The 22,832-nt window shown below is 38.7% G+C and overlaps 2 protein-coding genes across 5 annotated transcripts in view; one reads left to right on the forward strand and one right to left on the reverse strand.

The window, feature by feature from the left end:
- Nucleotides 1-22,832, forward strand: part of LOC149691580 (tetraspanin-14-like) — a 118,661-nt gene that overhangs the window by 86,291 nt on the left and 9,538 nt on the right. For 3 of the 4 annotated variants that reach the window (XM_089868916.1, XM_089868917.1, XM_089868918.1), the window contains one exon: nt 13,843-13,909. The exons of the other annotated variant lie outside the window; for it this stretch is intronic. The gene's annotated coding sequence lies outside the window, so the exon portion shown is untranslated. The remainder of the gene's footprint in view (nt 1-13,842; nt 13,910-22,832) is intronic. 4 annotated transcript variants of the gene reach the window in all.
- LOC149691582 (uncharacterized) overlaps nt 1-22,832 on the reverse strand; it is a 120,553-nt gene that overhangs the window by 82,342 nt on the left and 15,379 nt on the right. The window lies entirely within an intron of this gene.

The raw sequence follows: 22,832 nt of genomic DNA on the forward strand, positions 1-22,832 counted from the left end.
ATGGTCAGGATTCTTTTTGTGTGTGTGTGGTGCTTTGTTTTATTTTCTTTTGGTTGCCTCGTTTATTTTTGGGTAAAATGAGACTCATTTCCCTCAAATAAGGAATTGCTGAGTGTCTCGTTTTCGTTTCCTGGTTTTTTCTCTCACCAGCAAGCGGGAAATCTTTAGATGTATACCCTAGCTGTTTGGGAATCTTTATAAGAAACACAAAGTCTTAATTCTACTATAGCTTGCATGGCACCCGAGTCTACGATATAATTATTGCCGACTAGGTATATTTTCCTTTGTATACTAAATGCAGCTAAGCCTTGGCTATACCTACTTCAATTAAAAAAGACGTAGAGGTATAAACGAAGTTCTAGAGAAATCGGCGGAGAAAGGCTTTCCGCGGAGATAGGAAACTGGTCTCTCTTTTCTCTCTCTCTCTCTTCTCTCTCTCTCTCTCTCTCTCTCTCTCTCTCTCTCTCTCTTCTCTCTCTCTCTCTCTCTCCTCCTTTATTACTCAGGGTTCATACAAACCTGAAAAACTGGGAAAAATCAGGGAAATAAATAGTTGACAAAAACTTCAGGGAAAACTCAGGGAAATTTAGAATTTTTGTAGTAAAATTCAGGTAAATCAGGGAATTTTGCGTCAAACAGGGGCCGAGTAATTGAGGAAAATATTCATAAACATACCCTCCATAGGAATAACATTACACTATACTTTGGAGGCTCATAACTCTGGTTATATTAGAGATACGGGGATGTCCTTTGATTATGTAATAGTCATATTTGTCCCCCATCCAACCATACTAAAAACATACGGCTACGACAAACAGGGGCCGAGTAATTGAGGAAAATGTTCATAAACATACCCTCCTCCATAGGATTAACATTACACTATATTTTGGAGGCTCATAACTCTGGTTCTACTAGAGATACGGGGATGCCCTTTGAGTATGTTATAGTCATATTTGCCCCCCCCCCTCCTTCGTTAACATTTGCTCCATAGGATACTCCATATACGGGAAAAACCTGGAAAACTCAGGGAAGTATATGGGAAAAACCTGGAAATCACAGGGAAATTTGTTTTCCACAAGTTGTATGAACCCTGGTAACTTTCTCTCTCTCAACCTCCCTCTTTCTTTCTCTCTCTCTCTCCTTTGTTAAAAAGAGCTGTTGAAAATATATAGATGAGAAACGAACATACGGGCGACATATATATAAAAAAGGGGAAAAATAAAATTGGGTTTGTTATGATACCCATGCATATTCTTGTTCAACAAATATTCTAAACACGAACTGGGATAATTTTAATTTCTTCTATATAGACGTTTTTTGTTGCTTTCGAGCTTAATTTGCTAACCAACTTTTAAACGGCTCTTGAAAAAAAAAAATAAACGCGTGAAAAAAGGCGGTAACTTTGTCGCTCGCGATTATTTTAAAAAAGGTTCATGGCGCGCGTGGTATGGTTCGTGACATAAACTGTATGCACGAGCCGGGCTCGTCTATGCATGAAGGCTATATAATCCAATTTTCCTTAAACGGTTTAAATTGAGTTAGTATATGGGATGGTTGAAGCCACGTAATCGATGCAGTGCCGTTTAAGAGATGTTGCAGCTTATGTATTTATTTATGTGTCGCAACCTTCTTTTTTTTTTCAAATATCCAAGGCAACGATCTGAAATGTTTTCAGGTTAAATTGTATATATGTATGATCATAAGTTCATAAGGTATGTTCCTTCATAAGTTTGTCACTGGTAACTTAGAAACTGGAGCTTGTCATGAAGTGATGCTGTAGGTTATAGATTCGAGGTAAAGCGAGAGAGGCCTGGTTTTGGCGCTGTTAAAGGCTTAGTACAGACTAAATAGACCCAACCAACAAATAAACAAGTTGCCTTGGTCTAGTCTCCATCTATAACAAAGTTGACTGTAGTAGTACCATCTGTCGTTAAGCGACGAAAATAAATCTCTTATTTTTCTAATTTGTTTAGAGTCTGACTCTTGGGGTTAAAACGGGTTCTGCGCATGGCAAAATCAAGCCAATCAGGTTATCCCTTTCAAAACCCAAGCTCGAGATCTGAGCCGTTATAAAAATTCAAAAGAATTGTTGGAACATGGAAGTCCTGCAAAATTAATTAACCACCAAGTGTAGGACTTCAATCCTCGCTTGTCGTTCTACTAGAACTAGCTATAGCTCGAGCTGTAAGTCTCTCGGTAGCATTACGAAGTATACAATAGGTAGTGTTATACTTGTTGTAGGAACATATCTTATAAACTTATGAAATGGAAAGGTATACTTTATTCCATTTGGTCAGATTATTTTACCTTATGTATTGAGAGAGGGAGGGGGGGGGGTGAAGCCCGAAGACTGACTGACTGAATATACCGTGCCGCTTCAATCGACATTTAGTTCGATATTTTGTGTAAAAGTAACGCTTCTACTTCTTTTCCATGGCAAAAACCGATAAAAACTATAGATATATCCTTGACCCGTAGACCGACAAATGACCAGGATAACCTACTTCTTCTTCTCTTCAATTCAAAATGTGTCTTTCATTTTATTTTTTTATTTTTGGCTTTCTCGCTGTTAGTTTGTCGATAAGACTGTCACTAACGAATTATTAATTATTTCATGTTGAGTTTGTGTATACTTTCTCAACGTGACTTGTCTTTTGATGATATCAGAAGTAAACTAAGACTAGAAGTAAAGAGCTCTAGCATTGGTAGTAGATCCTGGCACTAGTGAACAAATTTGAGGATTTTATGCCACCGCTTCCATCGCGACTACACTAGAGAGAAAAAAATTGGTCGAGTCCTAAAAACATTTCCTACCCCCTTCCCCTCAACCTAAAGCCGCGGAACACGGACGCGGGTGCTTGAATCTAGTTCGGGAGTCTACCGCCGCGAGCGTCTCACGTTTTGGACAGGAAAAACTCAGAAACCGCTACCAGAGGGCCAACCGTTTGTGTGTTGTCAAGAATATTTACTTTCGCCAAGTGAAGAATTTGGTTAGCTCAGTACTTCTGGTCTCATCTTACTTCTGATGATATTTAACATTGAGTATAAGAAGTAAATTAACATTGGTGTTATTAAAAGAAAGTTTTAGCCGACTTTATGTTATTACTAGCTGTTACCCGCGGCGTGGTTCGCGTGTAATAAGAACTTCCATCAAAAGGATATAAATAATGGGTAGATTTTAATGCTGACTAATATTTTTGTAGCACCCAAGGAGCTAAGGCACTCGGCGTTGCCCGTCAGCTCGTCGGGACATTTTTATTACTTTTCACGCGGACATTATTCTATAAAGAAGGGTTTTAAGTTTTTGGCCGCCATTTAAAAAGATGGCAACAAATCGAACCCGAAAGACCATTCAACCCGCCTATAGGTCAAAGGAAACCAGTGTACAAAATATTTGCAAAATTGTTTGAAACACGCTGACTCTGTTGCATAGAGAAGATTTTTTACATTTTTGGTCGCCATTTTTTAAGATGGCGGCTGATTGGAAAAACCTTTCTTAGTACGCGCCTACTACTTATGAGTAACGTTTCTGCAAATTTTCAGCCTTCTAGGGCAAGCGGTTTGGGCTGGGCGTTGATTATCAGTCAGTCAGTCAGTCAGGACTTTGATTTATATAGATATAGATAACCCGGGATTACATGTACAGGGTGTTTACGATAAGTCTGGCATACATTAAGGGGGATTTTCTTTTGGGCCCTCGATTTTGAGTCGAAAATGTTCTATACTTCTATCACCATTCATTTTGCCCTAAGGGATACTGTTTTCGAGTTATGATTTGATTGGAGTGATTTAGGGAAAACTACCCCTTAATTAAATTATAAATAATTGTCTAAATCAGTTTCCTAATTAAGTTTAAGGGGCCATCCGTAAAGTACACCATCCAGTATTAATTTGAAAACGGTGTCCCTTTTGGCTAACAAAATGGAGATAGAAGTTATACATTTTAGATTCAAAATCGATTTCCAAAAGAACACAGTCTCCCTTAATTTATGCCAGCCTTATCAGAAACACCCTGTATATCTCTAGTGTTACTGGCATTAACGTTGGTGCAGTTTTTGATTAATCCAATTAGGAAATTAACAAAATGCGACCAAAAAAAACAAATATATTTAAGGTAATGTACTCCAAAATATCCACCACCATCCCCCAAGACCCCTGATAAGACGCGCTACCTTATTATTAAATAGGGTCAAAGTTGACTTTCAAGGGACGTGCCCTGTAGGCTACTATACCATTTTTCGGCCATCTTGTAGCGCACCAAATTTAGCTACAAACTATAGTATTTCCCCTATAGAAGAACCACCAGGCCTTTTGCCTTGCCACAGGCATGGTGTGTGTCTAATGGGTAGAGGGATTCCATTTTAAACGCTCTTTTACGACGTCCAAGGCTTAACACAGGCAAGTACTCTATCTATAATAAAGAGGTATATAGCTGCTAGACTCTGAGTCGTAAAAAGATGTATAGGTGACGGGATTCCGGATCCCGTATAGCTGCATAGATGGGTTTTCGGCAATAAAGGCTTATTTTTCCCCCAGTACTACGCTACAGCCTATAAACATGGGGGAGGGGAGCTATAAAAGACGCATTTACGCTTGCTTATCTCCATGTCGGAAAGAATTAATAACTTTGAGTTCAGTTCAGCTATGAAAAGGAAAAAGGTCGTTTAAAACCAATTTGATCCTGCGCTCCATTACCCATATTAATTGCTTACTTAATTAATTATCTTTCTTCTAATATTTTAAAATCAATACAGAATATATAGTTATTTATGAAAGGTGTGTTATGTTTGTTTGTATGCTTGTTTATTATTTACTAGCTGTTACCCGCGGCGTCGCTCGGGTGTAATAAGAACTTCCATCAAAAGGATATAAAGAATGGGTAGATTTTACTGATGACTAATATTTTTGTAACACCCTATAGGAGCGAAGGCACTCGGCGTTGCCCGTCAGCCCGTCGGGATGCATTTTTTATTACTTTTTACGCGGACATTTTTCTATAAAGAAGGGTTTTTAAGTTTTTGGCCGCCATTTAAAAAGATGGCGACAAATCGAACCCGAAAGACCATTCAGCCCGTCTATAGGTTAAAGAAAACCAGTGTATTAAATATTTTTGAAATCGGTTGAAACGCGAGGACTTTGTTGCATAGAGAAGATTTTTTACATTTCTGGGCGCCAAGTATTTATCTGATTACATAGTATACTTTAAACCCAACTTTCTAGTTCCTAACTCCCCCAGACAATTTTTGAATAAAGTAATTAAAATTTTACGTTGTTAATTGGCTCATTAAGAAATTAAAGGTGTTTTTTTTTTGAAATTTATTTATTTCGCAATTGAAAAAAAAAATAATTAAAAGAAGAAAAAAAAACCACCCAAATTAGATAAAGTAACCGCGCGCGGCGACTAAATTAAATTCTGTCCTTTTGTGTCGGTGTACGCGGTCTTCCTTAATTTCTTCTTTCCTTTTTACCTCTCCGAGTGACGTATGTCACGGAGAGGTTCTGTAACGATCGTGTGTGTCCGTGTGTGTGTCTGTGTGTGTGTGTGTGTGTCTGTTGTTACACCCACGTGACCGCGTTCGCAGTTTCCAAATCGGAGCAAACGTGTTCGCCATTTCCGAACTGCTTTCACAGTCACGGAAATGGCTCCTCTACTTGAGTTCTCACACCACCATCTTCTGGTCTTTGTCCATTCCACACAGACACAAGTCTGTACTTACTGGCTACTCTACATGAGTTCTCACACCACCATCTTCTGGTCTTTGTCCATCCCACACGGACACCAGTCTGTACTTACTGGCTTCTAACACCACCATCTTCTGGTCATTGTCCACCCCACATGGACACCAGTCTGAACACACTGGCTTCTAACACCACCATCTTCTGGTCTTTGTTTTTGTCCATCCCACATGGACACCAGTCTGTACTTACTGGCTTCTAACACCACCATCTTCTGGTCATTGTCCATCCCACATGGACACCAGTCTGTACACACTGGCTTCTAACACCACCATCTTCTGGTCCTTGTTTTTGTCCATCCCGCATGGATACCAGTCTGTTCACCTGGCTTCTACACCACCATCTTCTGGTCTTTGTTTTTGTCCATTCCACTTGGACACCAGTCTGTACACCTGGCTTCTACTCCATCGTCATCGTTTGGTTTAAGACATTCGCGGCGATCAGCTAGGGTTACGAGAAACGTCTAGCCTCCCTAGGGTGGGTTGTCCACGATAGGTTTTCGCAATTGCGGTTGTTCTTGCTTTTAGCTGTAGTTCGACACCCTTATATACTACCTATTTGATTAAGGCGAAGCAACCGGCGTATGCTTCATTTCAAACGCCAATATTAGTCAAGTCTCTCAAGAATGTTTAATTGTTCTTTTTTAAAACGATGTAACGTTCAATAAGGCGAATAACTAACGAAGAAAATATTAAATATTAATTATATTTATTTTAATATTTAAGATAATCTTGTTTCTCAATTCAAAATTAATACGGAAAGAGTTAAAAAGCAGTCCATGTTTTGTCTGTGTGTGTCCGTCCGTTGTTACAGTAGTGCGCTGCGTTAAAAGTTCGTTTTGTTTTGATGTGTAAAGAAATCCTACAGAACCATAATATTCCCTTTATCCTTAATATAAAGTGAATATGTGGAAATATTTTTCGTAATTATGCTGCATTTAGTACTTTTGTAGCTTTAAAGCTCTATTTCATTTTGATATTCCAAAGATTTTTTTTAATATTATTATTTAAAATGGAATATTATATATTACTTAAGCTATACTACATCTGTTTATAGCATAATCCTTTCTTAAGTGAATACAAGCACAACGCTACTATATTGGTCAAATGAACTTTTATTTGTCAATAGGCTTAGTGAACCAAAAAGTAAACGCTTGGGTTTGGTTTTCGTTTCTGTAATGCAGAGACATTAACGGTTCAGAGTGAGCCGAAAGTTAAATACACTTTTAAATAATTAGGCTTAGATTTTATAATCATGGTGGAAATCTGGGCCGCGTTCAGCAGAGCCCAGCGCTGTTAGCATAACGGGATTTTGTTTTTGAATTTTGACGTCACGGTGTTTAGCGCTGAGCTAGCGCGGTCTTCAAAGAAAATAGTCGGCTTTTTGGATAACGTGACGTAAAACGCGTAGTTCTCAGCTTGGCGAAAAAACTATGGAGGAATTAATACAAATAGCTCTATGGGACTATAGCTATTTAATTGGCGTGAAACCAGTTGATCACGCGAGAACATGGCAACCCTGTTGTGAATATGGCTTTGAACATAGAGAGCATACAGTTGAGGAGTAGAAAATTGGGCCTTTACAAACAGGTAAAGGTATATATCTCTCCAAAGTTTTATCTCTTCATTTCCCGTTTTTCCCCCATCGGATGATTTTAATGTGTACAAGTATATCATTATTGGATGTAAAATGTCGTCTGATTTACAGTATATTTGCTATGCTTTGCATACTGCTTTAATATTTCATAAATTTTAACTTAAGAAACATTTCCATATTGGGTAAATAAGTTTGTAAGTAGTCGTCTTGACTCGGAGAGGTAATATTTTGGTTTTCCCAACTTGTAGCTTCTACCAAATTATTAATAGGAAATTTCATTCCACGACAATAATTAGTTGGCGCGTAAAACGTATTAGCCTTCCCGTTTCCCGCGCTTTTTTATTTCTTTCCCTAGGAAAGTACTTTTCCGATTAGAGATAAAATTGTTTAACGAGAAAAGTTAGGTGTTTTTGGGGGTCCACGATAGAGTTCATTGGAACGTCAGACCGACCGACTTATTCCGGACCCGTTTCCGTTAGGGCCCGGGCCTTTTTTTACCTGCAGATAACTGGGGTCCTCCAAAATGATAAGGTATAGTCTCTGCGTGTAGAGGGTACCTCCTAAACTATTCAGATTTCAAATTACTGATATACATTTTATATATATAAATCGAAGTCCTGACTGACTGACAGACCGACTGGTAATCAACGCCCAGCCCAAACCGCTTCCTCTAGAAGGCTGAATATTTGCAGGAACGTTACTCATAAGTAGAAGGCGCGTACTAAGAGAGATTTTTCCAATCCGCCGCCATCTTAAAAAATGGCGCCCAGAAATGTAAAAAATATTCTCTATGCAATTAAGTCCGCGCGTTTCAACCGATTTCACAAATATTTAGTACGCTGGTTTCCTTTAACCTATAGACGGGTATATAGAGTTTTGTTAACAGGAAGGCAGGGCGCTACGCGATTGGTTGGAGGTGCTAATTTAAAATTATCCCTAAAATCTCAAACTAATTTGAATTTTAAAATTATCTGTATGTTTCACAATATGCAGATTGGTCTTATATAGTTAGTAGGAGAATCATTAAGCGTTTTCCTTTTCACCCTCTCTTTTAAAAAACATATTTTGACATAAATCTTCCTCATTTAAAATATCATCTTCCTTTGACCTTTGACCCAATACTCGTTTTCCGAATCGTTTCTTTCCCAAAAAAACCAAAGAAATATTTCATAAAGAGCAACCGAATTTTTTTTTGGTCGTGTTAAAAATGGTACATTTTTTTTCCAAAACCCGACGACTTTAACGATGTATCCCATCAAGAAGCTATATCTAGTTTACTAGGGAAAAGTTATAAGATGCCTAAGTATTCGCGCGCCGTAGTCCCAAAGTCCCCTTACAAAATACAAGGGGGGACGTAATAGGAGGCCGGGCTATTTCGCCTCTCCTCAGTCGGAAAATATGACTGTAATTTTCCCTCATTCGCGTCGCGCTGACGTGAGTTTTCAAGAACCAATGAGATATCTCGCTGGTTGTAATTTAGAGGTGGCGGACCTACGAAACTTTTGGACTGGAGATAAAGCTAGATTATAAATGTGGCGAGATTTATACCTTCTCCCTAGTAAACTAGATAACACTTCTTGATCCCATTTCTAGAAAAAAACTGATCCCATTTTTTTTTTTCTTTTTTGGTTTTTTTCTGGGCGAAACGAATGATGGTCCCGTTTTTAATGATCCCCTGGAGTACAAATGTAAACGCAAGAGTTAAAAAAACTCAAAAAAAAACCGCTCTCTATTTCTCCAACAACAAACGTTTTTTTAAAAAAAAGTTCTAGACGCGGATGTTTAAATCCGAGCACTCAACGGCAGCGCTTTAAATTTGTTTAAAAACTTATTCAGATGAAAAAAAAATTTAATAAATGCCATGCGTATTAATACATTATGTTAAATTAGGTATAAGAGAAAGTAGTACAAGCCCTTGTCATTTCCAGATGTCCGGTTATATTTTATTTTTGTTTTTTCTTCTTAAGGAAAGTTCTTGGAAACTTTTCTAGAATAAAACGTCTATCAGAGGGTTTTGTAAATTTTTTTACAAGGTTAGCGAAAGCTACCCGGGGTGTTTAAGGGTCTGGAATCCGGGAATACCCTAAGGACCACCGTTTACAAGTTGTGATTGAAGTGTTTTACGAATGGCCCCTTGAAATTAATATGGGGTGTTCCATAAAGGTTAATTCAATTATAGGATTAAAGTACAGTGCGTTTGTTATATGGAAATCAATTTTGAGTCAAAAATGTTGTTAACTTCTGTGACATTTGGCCCTGAAAGACCACCCTAAACAAGTTATGATTGGGGTGTTTTACAGATGACCCCTCCAAATTAATACGGGGGTGCTCCAAAAAGGGTAATTATAGGATCAATTATAGGAAACAGTGGGATGGTTAATCAATTTTGAGTCAAAAATGTTTTAACTTCTGTGACATTTTGACCTAAGGGACACTGTTTTAAGTTATGGCTGGAGCGTTTTAGGTATGGCCCCTTGATCCAAGACAATGATTTCTAATTTAATTAAGGGGTCATCCGTAAAACACTGTAATCATAACTTGTTTAGGGGATCCGTTGTTGCAAAATATAGTTTTTGACAATACATTTTTGACTCAAAATTGATTTCCCATTGAACCAACTTCCACTGTACTTTGGTTATATAATCACCCCTTTTTTATGGAACACCCTGTAAGGTATATGTATCTCTTTTTATATAAAAATCTATGAACCTCGTACCTGTATCAAATTTGAAAATATAGATTTTTATTTCCAAGGTCTTGATCAATCGATAAACGAAACTAAAAACGTACTGTGTGAATAAAAAATGGACTGAAAGGCTTTCACTTTTAATCTGGAAACCCTTTTGCCTAATGGCTTACCAAATTTATCCAGTTTGCAGAGAGAAAGAGGGAGAGAGAGAGAAGGGGGAGGTAGTAAGAGTGAGAGAGAAAGAGATTGAGAGGGAGAGAAAGAGAGAGAGAGAGAGAGAAGAGTTAAAATTTAAAACTGGGGAGAAAAACTTCATACACTTTAAGCTTAGCGTCCCCAAGTTCAAATTTAAAAGAGAAAGTCTACTGTCTCTAAAAACGATACGTCATTGTCTCTAGACGGAGTAGGGGGTCGCTTTGGCACGCTATCTTCTCCGTAAAACATTTAAAATTCGTCCAAGGAAAATCTTATGACGTCGAAGATTAGATTAAAGTAAGCGAGGTAATTTCTAAATTCAAATTTGCCACCGTGGAGTCGAATTATTTGAGTCGCTGTAATTTACTGCGATTTAAGGTGTCTATTATTATCACTCCAATGCAATAACTCCATCGGAAAATGTCAATTGGAAACTGATGCGTAGATGTCAAGTAATTGCACGCAGCTTTGGCTGTTAGAACTTTCATTATCACTCCATAAACTGTAATAACTCCATAGTCAACGCCAATGGTAACATCGTAAATATTATAAAGACAACGCTTCTGTCACCATGGAGCAATATTAACGGAGATTTAAGTGCGGTTGCAGGACGCTGTTAAGGTAACTTTCATTACCACTCCATAAACTGTAATAACTCCATGGTAAATGCCAATGAGAACCGCTTAAATCAACTCTTCTGTCACCATGGAGCAATATTTTTGGAGATTAAAGTGCGGTTTTAAGGGACTTTCGTTATCACCCCATAAACTGTAATAGCTCCTTGGTAAAGACGTACATATTATTAAGACAATGTTTCTGTCACCATGGAGCAATATTAACGGAGATTTAAGTGCGGTTTTAACAGGCTTTTAAGGTAACTTTCATTATCACTCCATAACTTGTAATAACTCCTTGGTAAAGACGTACATATTATTAAGACAATGCTTCTGTCACCATGGAGCAATATTAACGGAGATTTAAGTGCGGTTGCAAGACGCTTTTAAAGTCACTCCAATAAACCAGTAAAGTAACTCCATGGAATAATGACAATATGTAAATATAAAGCCAATTCCCTTTCGAAATATATTGAATCGATTTCATTTCATATTATATTATATAGCTTCTCAATTTTGAATGGCCATTTAATAATATTGTTATCCACCTCTAATTACGTACTAGGATGATTCATAATAGGAATTTTATTTAGTAATTAAGATTTCTCGTATCTCTTTATTCCCTCTTGCATTGTTATATAGTGTGTGTCTTCAAAATATATCCCCGCGACACAATTTCCTAGATCTTTACTATTATATAGGTATGGTGGCTTGTGAGGATTTGTCGCCTTTCTGAAGGACAAATTAAGGTGTTGGATACTAGCTCACTTTGCATTTAATGTCTTAATTACGTTTGTAGTAACGAGGGGCACACAAGGGCGTGCGACTATCCGACCGACGTCCTTTGAGTGGTTTTCGAAATGTAATTAATTCCATGCAATTTTAAGCTCTTTCGAAGCCCTTATATGACCTCCTCCTCCCCCCCGGAGGTCGGTTTTCGGGTCTCGGTTGGAGCTTCATCTCAATAGATTCAATGCCAAACGTCTTGTTAATATATTATTTTGCATAAGGACGCGATAATAGAGAGGATAAGCAAACTCGTAACTCTTAACTAAAAACCTCAAAGGGCAATTAATGTACATAAATTAAATTGTGTCAGTTGCTTAACTCTTCTATTGTTGGGTCATATTGTTTACGAATATTTCGGGTGTTCCGAAAATGGGAGGACAATTATAGGACCGAAGTAAAGTGGGATGGAAGGTTCTATGGGAAATCAATTTTGAGTCGAAAATGTTATGTAACTTCTATGACGTTTTGCCCTTAGGGTCACCGACTATTTTATGGATGACCCCTTAATTAAATTAGAAATCATTGTCTAAATCAGTTTCTTAATTAAATTTAAGGGGTCGTCCTTAAAACAATGACTCCAATCATGACTTGTTTAGGGGGTGACCTTCTTAGGGCAAAATGTCACAGAAGTTATAATACATTTTCGACTTTAAATTGATTTCCCATAGGACCATCCCACTGTACTTCGTTCCTATAATTATAATTACCCTTTTTGGAGCACCTTTGGCGACGTTTTTCAACAAGTTGCGAATACTTAACGTCTCTAAGAAAACGCTTCCCAAGAAAATCAAAAAATTAAATAGAAAACCAGATATCTCCATAATATTGAAATTCCTTTTGTAAAATCTCCGGTTGTAAATAAGAGAGCTTCTTGCACATCGAGAATCTAATGGACCAAAATGCCCTCTTTAAACCAATGTTCTCGAATTTTTCCCTAATTGCGAGGAACACACCCGAAAACGCTTCCCAAGAAAATCAAAAAATTAAATAGAAAACCAGATATCTCCATAATATTGAAATTCCTTTTGTAAAATCTCCGGTTGTAAATAAGAGAGCTTCTTGCACATCGAGAATCTAATGGACCAAAATGTCCTCTTTAAGCCAATGTTCTCGAATTTTTCCCTAATTGCGAGGAACACACCCGAAAACGCTTCCCAAGAAAATCAAAAAATTAAATAGAAAACCAGATATCTCCATAATATTGAAATTCCTTTTGTAAAATCACCGGTTGTAAATAAGAGAGCTTCTTGCACATCGAGAATCTTATAGACCAAAATGTCCTCTTTAAACCAATGTTCTCGATTTTTTCCCTAATTGCGAGGAACACACCCGAAAACGCTTCCCAAGAAAATCAAGAAATTAAATAGAAAACCAGATATCTCCATAATATTGAAATTCATTTTGTAAAATCTCCGGTTGTAAATAAGAGAGCTTCTTGCACATCGAGAATCTAATAGCCCAAAATGTCCTCTTTTAACCAATGTTCTCGAATTTTTCCCTAATTGCGAGGAACACACCCGAAAACGCTTCCCAAGAAAATCAAAAAATTAAATAGAAAACCAGATATCTCCATAATATTGAAATTCCTTTTGTAAAATCTCCGGTTGTAAATAAGAGAGCTTCTTGCACATCGAGAATCTAATAGCCCAAAATGTCCTCTTTAAACCAATGTTCTCGATGTTTTCCCTAATTGCGAGGAACATACCCGAAAACGCTTCCCAAGAAAATCAAAAAATTAAATAGAAAACCAGATATCTCCATAATATTGAAATTCCTTTTGTAAAATCTCCGGTTGTAAATAAGAGAGCTTCTTGCACATCGAGAATCTAATAGCCCAAAATGTCCTCTTTAAACCAATGTTCTCGATGTTTTCCCTAATTGCGAGGAACATACCCGAAAACGCTTCCCAAGAAAATCAAAAAATTAAATAGAAAACCAGATATCTCCATAATATTGAAATTCCTTTTGTAAAATCTCCGGTTGTAAATAAGAGAGCTTCTTGCACATCGAGAATCTAATAGACCAAAATGTCCTCTTTAAACCAATGTTCTCGATTTTTTCCCTAATTGCAAGGAACTAGCCCAAAAAGTCTATTGATTCTTAGTCTTTTGCGTATGTCTCAAAGTGTATATATTTTCGATTTTAAATGAACTATGACATTTAATACTACCTATGCCTAGTTTATCGCAATTTATTATTTATTTATTTATTTATTTTTGACAGAATCGGGCGTTTAAGAATTGGGGTAATTGTTCATATCATCATTATCAACACTTGAAAAGCAGCGGTGGTGAGTGGAGTTGTTTTTGTTTTGTTATTTTTCTTTTCATATTTTCTCGTTGCTGTAAAGAAAATGTATTCTATTTTCCCTCAACAATATAAATATTTATTAAGAAACATCTGTTCGGTTTCCCTTATAACTAAAATGCGTTAACCTCGAACAGGGTTGCCATGTAACTAGAATCTAGAATATCTTGGGAGAAGATATTGGAATTTTTGAAATACAATCTATAGGTACCCCCCCCCCCCAAAGAAACAATTAGTTAAATTCGTTACGCTCAATTATTATTATAAAATCCGGCGACAACGATAATCGAAGTGGCTCTAATTAACGCCCAGCCTCCTAATGACGCTAATTGTAAAACCGTTACGGAGTACTGTGCGTCTGACCCCACGCTCCTTTCAGTCGCAAAATGGCGGAACAAATTATTTGAAAAACCCTTTCATCCATAAATTTTTATCTCTTCTCCGCTAATAGACAATTCCATAAATTACAAAAGGCCTTTTCAGACTATAGAACGTTTTGACTCATTTAGATGATTCAACTTTAGTTGAGTGAAATCAGGGATAGATTTAATTTTAGAAGTAGGAATGGAGAACAGAGTAATCTGGGCGCGCGTCAAAGTCTCGGACCCCCTTCCACACAAGTTCCACGGGACGGAGGGGGGTATGAAAGAAGAGGTGGGTCATAGCGACAGAGGTAACAAAGGAATTACGTATTTTTCACCGTCCACGTCAGCAACGTCATCAAAACGTAGTTTAAGTCAGCCAATAAGATAATTTAAACTTTTCGTACGTGTTGAAGGGAGAGTACGCTCTACACTGGGTGGATATGAGTCGGACTGAAGTAAATACTAACCGTTCTCCATTCCTACTTCTAAAATTAAATCTATCCCTGGTAAGTTGGGTCGTGTGAAGGAAAAATAACCCAAGAAGGTGACCTACCCGCCTCTGTGGTATTTGTACTTCTCTAGTGGAATTAATGAAATGGTCTATGGACCGTTTTCCTCCATCACCCCTCTCAATGTATAACATCCCATGGCTAATTCGTCTCCATCTTTCACGATTATGGATGGAAATTAGACAGGTAGTATAGCTGAAATCTCTGATCAAAATGGTCCATATGTGTTTTCCATTAAACCGTTCCTTAACTAATACCTGTAGGGGGGGGGGCTGGGAGCGCGGGCTACTACTGTCTTTGTTACGATGAATAGAGTATTAAACAGAAGCCTTAACTTGTACAACCCCCCCCCTCTAGCCCCCCGCCTAGCTATACGAATCCAATTTGTCAGAAATCGATTTTACAAACGGGTAGATAGGAGACGGATTAATGTAGACTAGGCTTCTAAGCTGTTTCCAAGCTGAATTTGATTGGTATTGGAGAAATATGGATAACCGCCTTCCGTTGTAGTATGAACTTAAAGTGAAAAGAAAAAAATGTACTCTCTAGCCACGCTATTATCGGCTTTTAATCGATCGGGCAATTTTTTTTTTTTTTGGTAAGGGACCACGAATTTTCTCTTTTTAATAACTCCTCAAGGAATTCCGCCCTCGAAAATTCGACTCATCTTGAGCTACTACTCCGTCTTTGCTTTCTGTTCAGGGAGGAGTTGAAAGGGAGACGTTTTGTGAGTTGTACAAGTGGTCTACACCGTGAGCCTAACCTCCCGCAGTGGGAGAAAGGAGGTTAAATTGTTTTATTTTTGTCACGTGGGTTGCTGTTTGTGTATTAAGGAATTCCGCCCTCGAAAATTCGACTCATCTTGAGCTACTACTCCGTCTTTGCTTTCTGTTCAGGGAGGAGTTGAAAGGGAGACGTTTTGTGAGTTGTACAAGTGGTCTACACCGTGAGCCTAACCTCCCGCAGTGGGAGAAAGGAGGTTAAATTGTTTTATTTTTGTCACGTGGGTTGCTGTTTGTGTATTGAGCTACTATTTTGCGCCCTCTCTCCAACACAAAATGTACCATTTTCAAATATGTCCAGATAATGGGCGCTTTTTTATCCCTATCAATATTTTCTCACAAGAGGGCAGTACGTATAGAGTGGTAATGAGATGGGAGGAGCTACTGGGACGTGACATTGGTAGTCTAAATAGACCTTTTCCACATAAAAAAGGGGTTAGGCAACCCTCAGTACCGGGACATACAAGGTGTTGTTACATTACCGTCTTTGCGCATTCTCAGGATGTAACATGACTAAAGCGCAGGCCCGAAATCGAGATGAAAGGTTGAGTTTTACCCCCTTGTCTTTCCCTCTTGGTTACATCGAAATTGTTTATTGTATTGACTGATCTGAAGACTTACAATATGGTCTCCAAAACCGTGTTAAGAGATGGGAGTTTGTGACGACACGAGGAAGTTCGTAGTAGCAGACTATAGTGCGAGTTTTGCGGGGAACTCTGATACCACGTGATAAGCGATAACCATGTTTTCCCTAAGAGGCGCGTGCGATACAACTCCATTTCTACTCCTCCCTGCTTTGAGCCATATTCTTCTCGTAATGACTCTTATTAATGTTTTAAAAGCAAATTGGGATTGGTCCCCATTACGAAGATTTTTTTGTTTCATTGTCTATTTTTTGAAAGCGCTCTTAACTCGGTTTCGAAAAGGATTTCCTGCTCTTCTTTGGATTTGGGCGAAAATGACTAGGATACGAATAATTTTTTTTATTTGTACCCAACTCTATTAGGGTTTAACCAGATTGGTTTGGGTGTGTGTGTGCGTTGTTTCTTTTAATACGCATATTGTTTATATGGATATGTCCCTATGGGACAAACGTATTAGTAAGCCTCGAACCCCTCTCTCTCTCTTAATGGGGCCAAATGCCCCGTAGGATCAAGATAATAGCTTTTCACCCTCACACACACCCGGGTAAACCAGACGCGTCCATTTTCCTGCCTCGAATGAATAGAGACTTGGCAGTGCTACGTCATGTAACCTCACTCTAGTTAAAGAAGATACCAAGAAGGGGGGCTGTAATAGCTTCTACCAGAATGGCGACAGGGGGTAGGGAAGGAGCTACGTCCAAATTACCAAGTCCATATTAGGTTAGAGATGGGCTGTTTTTTCATTATGTATTAGCAAGAAGTGATATCTAGTTTATTAGGGAGAAGGGATAAATTCGCCCCACATTTCCAGCTTTATCTCGAGTCCAAACGTATAGTACGTCCGGAGTTAATCCTCGCCGCCTCTAAATTACAACTAGTGGTTCTTGAAAACTCACGTCAGCGCGGCGACGCGAATGACTAAAATTACAGTCATATTTTCCGACTGAGGAGAGTGTAGCGAAATAGCCCGGTGGCCTCCTTTTACGTCCCCCCTTATATTTTGAAAGGGGGACTGGGACTATGGCGCGCGAATATTTAGGCATCTTATACCTTCTCCCTAGTAAACTTGATATCGCTTCTTGGTATTAGCTTAGAGATAGGATGCCTATGGACAGTATTCGCCTTATCCAATTGGACAAGGAGAAAATGACATCTTTTACCCCGAATTATTCAGATGTATTTATTTTTCTAGGTGAAATATTATTCTTGTATTTTTTCATTCGGTTTTTGTTGTTGTTAGTATCCCTTCGTCCATTACCATGCAAATTGTGTACTTTATTTTTCGCTGAATCCCAAGGGAATGTATTCTAAGAAAGGACCCCCTCTTGGCAATGTAGGGCGGATTTTATAGGGTAGAAGTGATTTATATTGGAACTTTCAACTTTCTTGGGGCGTGGGCCCCTTAGGTGGGGCCTTATTTCGCGTTTATATTATAATATAATACATATAACCAAAGTGAATACAGCATTCTTCGATTATTTTTTTAAAGCAAGATTTTGAACTTGGTACTAAATCCAAAGCTAACGCGGATTGATACTCTAACCTTTAAATAGTCCCGTATAAATTTCTTTAGTTTTTAAAATGGCCTTTAAGGTATAATAGCCCATTTAGGCAATTTTCTATTTGCCCGCGTTCAGTCTATATAACCATTTTTAAGAAATCTCTCAGCTCAGCTGAGCTAAAGTCTGATTCGTTTTCTGTTGAAATCACTTTTCGTATTTTTCAAAAATTTACATAATCGTTCTTTCGTTCCCCCATTTTTTTAAAGAGACTCTTTTAGGAGAGAATTCATTTTCAGGTTCAGAAAAACCGATCCCCGCGTCATACCAGAAGGGGATAATAGAAGAAGGATGACACTCTGTATCCTCTTAATGCTTTAGTTATGTAACGTCATTCTTCCCAGGCTCACCCTTTTAGTTTACTTTCCCGCTCATCAAATTACAAATGGGCATCGCACCGTAAGGTGAATTCTATAGTTGTTTGGCACTAAATCCCCAGAAATCATCCCACAAACCTCGTCTTGACGTGGGACAAAATATTTAAACGCTAATAGAGTAATGATGAGGGAACTATTTATCGTGTATGTGATTAGGTTTAGTAACCTTGCTCTAACCGTTCCGATGTTGGGAAGAGTGACGTTACACTTACCCCGCTTTGTGGTACACTTCTCTCGAAGAGAATTATTATATACTTCTGGTCATATCCACCCACCCACCTCTTTCTCTGTCCCAAAATATCCAAAAACACTTTCTGAAGATCGTTCTATCTTAGTTCAAAAAGATAGGAACGCGACCTGGGCCGTATGGTTTTCAAGAAAAAATTTATTTTCGTGTTTAAGGAATTGGGGAGGGGATGAAAAAAGGGTGGCGTGGTTTTTTGGAAAACAATTCAAAATAGATAGTATGGGCGTCCATCTTCAGAATCATTATCATGTATATTTAATAAGGACTTTTACCCTCAAATTGAAGTTGATTCAAGCACACAATTCAATTCTTTCTTAATGCCCATTCAGACTGGAGTAAAATCTTACGATCCCGTCGGTCGCGTCGATCGTTCATTTCCATGTTCAGGCGTTAGAGCAATCGACTTAAAACGAGTCGCAAATATGGCCTTTTGGAACCAAGACTTTTGAACAGGGCCGGAAATAAGAAACATTTCTTATAGTACATGTGTCCAGTGATACCCCCTTTGACTTGAAAATTTATGGGCCATTGTCCACTGGAGTGCCCAAAAATTGTGTCGCGTCTTCATAGTCAAGCTATCAAAGCTTGGGGAAAATTTACTGGTCAAGTGTCCAGTAACCCCCTTTGTTTTTATAAAATTTATGGGACATTTTAAATTTTATTGGACAATGTCCAGTGTCCTGTGTTTATTTTCGGCCCTGCTTTTGAATATTAAAATAGCCGAACAACTTAAATAACAAATACCGCGCCAAGACCCCAAAAACGTTTCAAATATCGTCTGCTAAAGCGTAGCTCACTCGATCTCGCGTTATTAAGGCATGATCTAGTGAGCTATGGCGCTAACGAAGGTGGCGAGATCTCGACACTCACTGCCCGACGAAACTAAAAACTAGTTTTCGAACTAAACCGGCGAGTCGTTGCCACGTGTTTTATAGAGTGCTGTCAGTTGTGACGTCAGATCCAAGGTTAAACGTCACGAGTCTGTCTTTAGCAATGGGTGGCCATGACAGTTACCGTTTTTTCTTTATGTGAAAACATCATGGGTGACGTCACACCGGCGCTTCTGACAGCACTCTATTAAGCGACTTCGCCGAGATGGACGTACGATTTTTGTTTGCAGTCTGAATGGGCCTTATCAAGACTGTATGATAAAAATATTAAAGGCTTCTTTTATTAATATCTTTTTACGCTTCCTAGGCACGCTACTAACTCCACGCGCTCGATGACGTATTTTTCCCGCGCGAAAATGTATTTTCACCTTAATTCTTCTTAAGCATCTAATTCCGTGCACGAGGTATTTATTTTATTGTCGTTCTCTCGCGCGCGAGATGTTAATTTGCATTCTATTTCGGTAGTAGTTCCGCCCCGGTTCATTAAGCGCCTAATTCCGGCGCGAATTACTTGGCCTATTAACTTAATTTCATTAACAAATATATCCCAAGGATACTTTATCAAAATGTGTCTCCGTTCCTTCTTTCTTTCTTTTTCACTGTAATTTTTATCGGATGAGTACTTCCTTTTAGGATTGAAGGAGAAATTAGTACTCGTTCTTCGGGCAAGAATGTCATCCTCTTAGAAAGGATCTTTCGTGACATTTGACCCTTCTTTCTACGGAAGAATTATCGCTGACCTTTGCACTCTTGGGTAGGGGTGACTTTTGCAATCCCTACATTTTTTTCTCTCTCTGTCCCGGGAAGATGGTCGATGATTCTCTTCCTTGTCAGATTATGCTTTTATCAGATTAAAGTCAAGAGAGGTTTCTGATCTTTTCGACTTGAAATGGAGGGCGAGACATAAGACGCAATTTAAACCCTACAATGACCTTTAAATTGTTAGACGGTTGGTCGATATATTTATTATATATATTGGTGTGGGTTTTCACGGCAATGGGGGTCGACCCTAAACCTTGGAGGAAAGAGGTGAGATGGAGTGTAGAAGTGTTCGTGGGACGTATGCGGTAATGAAAGTAGCAGAGTACCATGCGCGTGTTGGGGGTTCGTTAAGCTGTCGCCTAGCACCTATTAAAATCGAACCTAGCTTCTATTTTTAAGACCTAGGGGGCATTGTCGTCGTTTTCGTACTGTAAACACGTACCCTACCAAAACGCCAACCGAGGATGCTGGGAGTAGTGAGCACGTGTAAGGGGAGGAGGTAACTATAACGGCACAGCCCGATATCTCTCTCACGCGCACCTACCTCGACGCATAGCTGAGGAGCCAGACGTCACATGATCCGTTAAATAGGAAATTTAAAAAGGGAAGGTAAATACGAATAGACGGTTGGAGGCTCGCACCAGACCAGGGATAAGCGTGGTTAACTGTAGCTTCGGCCATAAACAAAACAAACTTCTCTGATTTTTTCCTCTCTGTTGCGCCGATTGCGCATGTGCTGAATTCTGATACCGAGTCACTAAGTGGCTTACAGAGAATTTGGTCTCTCAGAGTCTCCTCATCATACGTGCTCACTGTTGACTGAACTTCGTTGTCATTTCATAGATGGTGGTACAGACGGCAACGTTTTAGGTATAAATATTACTACTCCATCGCACCCTCTTTCCTCCAAGTATAAACTATAGAAGAGGAAAAGTTGAACCGCATGGCCTTTTAATTTCACCGTGAGCGAAAGTCAATAATTGTACCTCGAAGAAGATAAAAGCCGAGCAATATATATTAAAGATCCCTTGGTTCTACGTGATTTTCCTATAAATTTTCAATTTCTCAAAATGAACTAAATCCTGCACCTGACCCCCGCCCCCGTCTAGGGCCTATATATAATCTTAGCAGAAAATTCTATGTCAGAAGAAAGCTTATGCACAGGGTGTGCCCGCCAAAAAAAGGTTGTTAGGGACCGAAGTACTGCGGGATGGTTCTATTTGAAATGTTCAATTTTGAGTCGAAAATGTGTAACTTTTTTGTCATTTTGCCCTGAGGGACACCGCGTTTATGAGTTAGGTTTAAGAGTGTTTTACGGATGACCCCTTAATACATAGTTAATTCAGACTAGGAGGATTCATACCATTTACACAAGGAGGCTTGGCTTTTGAATCCATCAGGGAGTCTGCATGGCCTACTTTTGTAATACCAAGAAGTTGTATCTAGTTTATTAGGGAGAAGGTATAAGATGCCTAAGTATTCGCGCGCCATAGTCCCAGTCCCCCTTTCAAAATACAAGGGGGGACGTAAAAGGATGCCTGGCTATTTCGCCAGCCTCTCCTCAGTCGGAAAATACGTAATTTTCGTCATTCGCGTCGCGCTGACGTGAGTTTTCAAGAACCAATGAGATGCTGCATGGTTGTAATTTAGAGGCAGCGGGGATTAACTCCGGACGCGTCTACGTTTGGACTGGAGATAAAGCTAGATTATAAATGCGGCGAATTTATACCTTCTCCCTAATAAACTAGATATCACTTCTTGATTATACCTTAAGCCTGACCTCCTTGTGTAAATGGTGTGAATCTTCCTAGTCTGTAAACTATGTATTAAATTAGAATTCATTGTCATTCAGTTTCTTTCTTAAATTTAAAGGGGTCATCCCTAAAACACTCTAATCGTAACTAGTTTAGGATTTACCTTTGGTCAAACTGGCGATAGAAGTTACAACATTTTCGACTCAAAACTGATTTCCCATAGAACCATCCCACTATTCTTCGGTCCTACAATTACCCTCCCTTTTTTTAAGTAACACCCTGTATATATACTAACTTACGACGCAAGCTCTACTTTTATCCCAACTTTGTATCAGTCCGCTTCCTTTAGCTGACTATAACAGTCTTTCCCTAAACCGTTCTTCGGAAAATTTATTGAAAATCGTAGTCTCTTAGGAAGGAAAGAGAGAGAGAGAAAAAGACCGACCGACGGACCCTTCAATCAATCTCAGTCGAGTTTATTTATATTTCTGTGTCTATCGAGAATGAACCAATACGCCTGAAACTGTACGAACTTGTATTTAACATATTTATTATACAATATGCACCTTTGACTATATTGGTTCTTCGGTTAAAGAATCACATCAAGTCCCCCTGTTCTTTAAAATTCGCGGTCGCCGCTTTTAGAAATGGTCGAAGGGAATCGAATGTTGATGGATATAGACGGAGAGCTTAAGAGACCTTTTCAACTTTGACCTTTCGGAAAAAAGATATTCTGGACTTTCCCCCGTCGTCGTCCCCACAGAAGGGGGAAGGCATATATTCTAACTCGCCTCCTCCTATATGGATCGTTAGGAAATGTTAATATGTTCGTATATATAGATTGGGTGAAACGTTTTATGACGCCATGACGCGTCTTAATCACTTTTACCTTAAGCGCGTGCGAAAATGTATGAAACAGTGATGAAAGTGGAAGCGTAGCATGGACTCTTTGTAATTAAAAAAGAGAGGACCGGCAAAGAGATGAAGTACCACCTTTTTTGAAAGGGCGGCCGCTGT

Source organism: Phalangium opilio, unplaced genomic scaffold, assembly GCF_054372755.1.
Source record: "Phalangium opilio isolate 3A_F unplaced genomic scaffold, DU_Popi_V2 ptg000025l_1, whole genome shotgun sequence".
NCBI classification, from domain to species: domain Eukaryota; kingdom Metazoa; phylum Arthropoda; class Arachnida; order Opiliones; family Phalangiidae; genus Phalangium; species Phalangium opilio.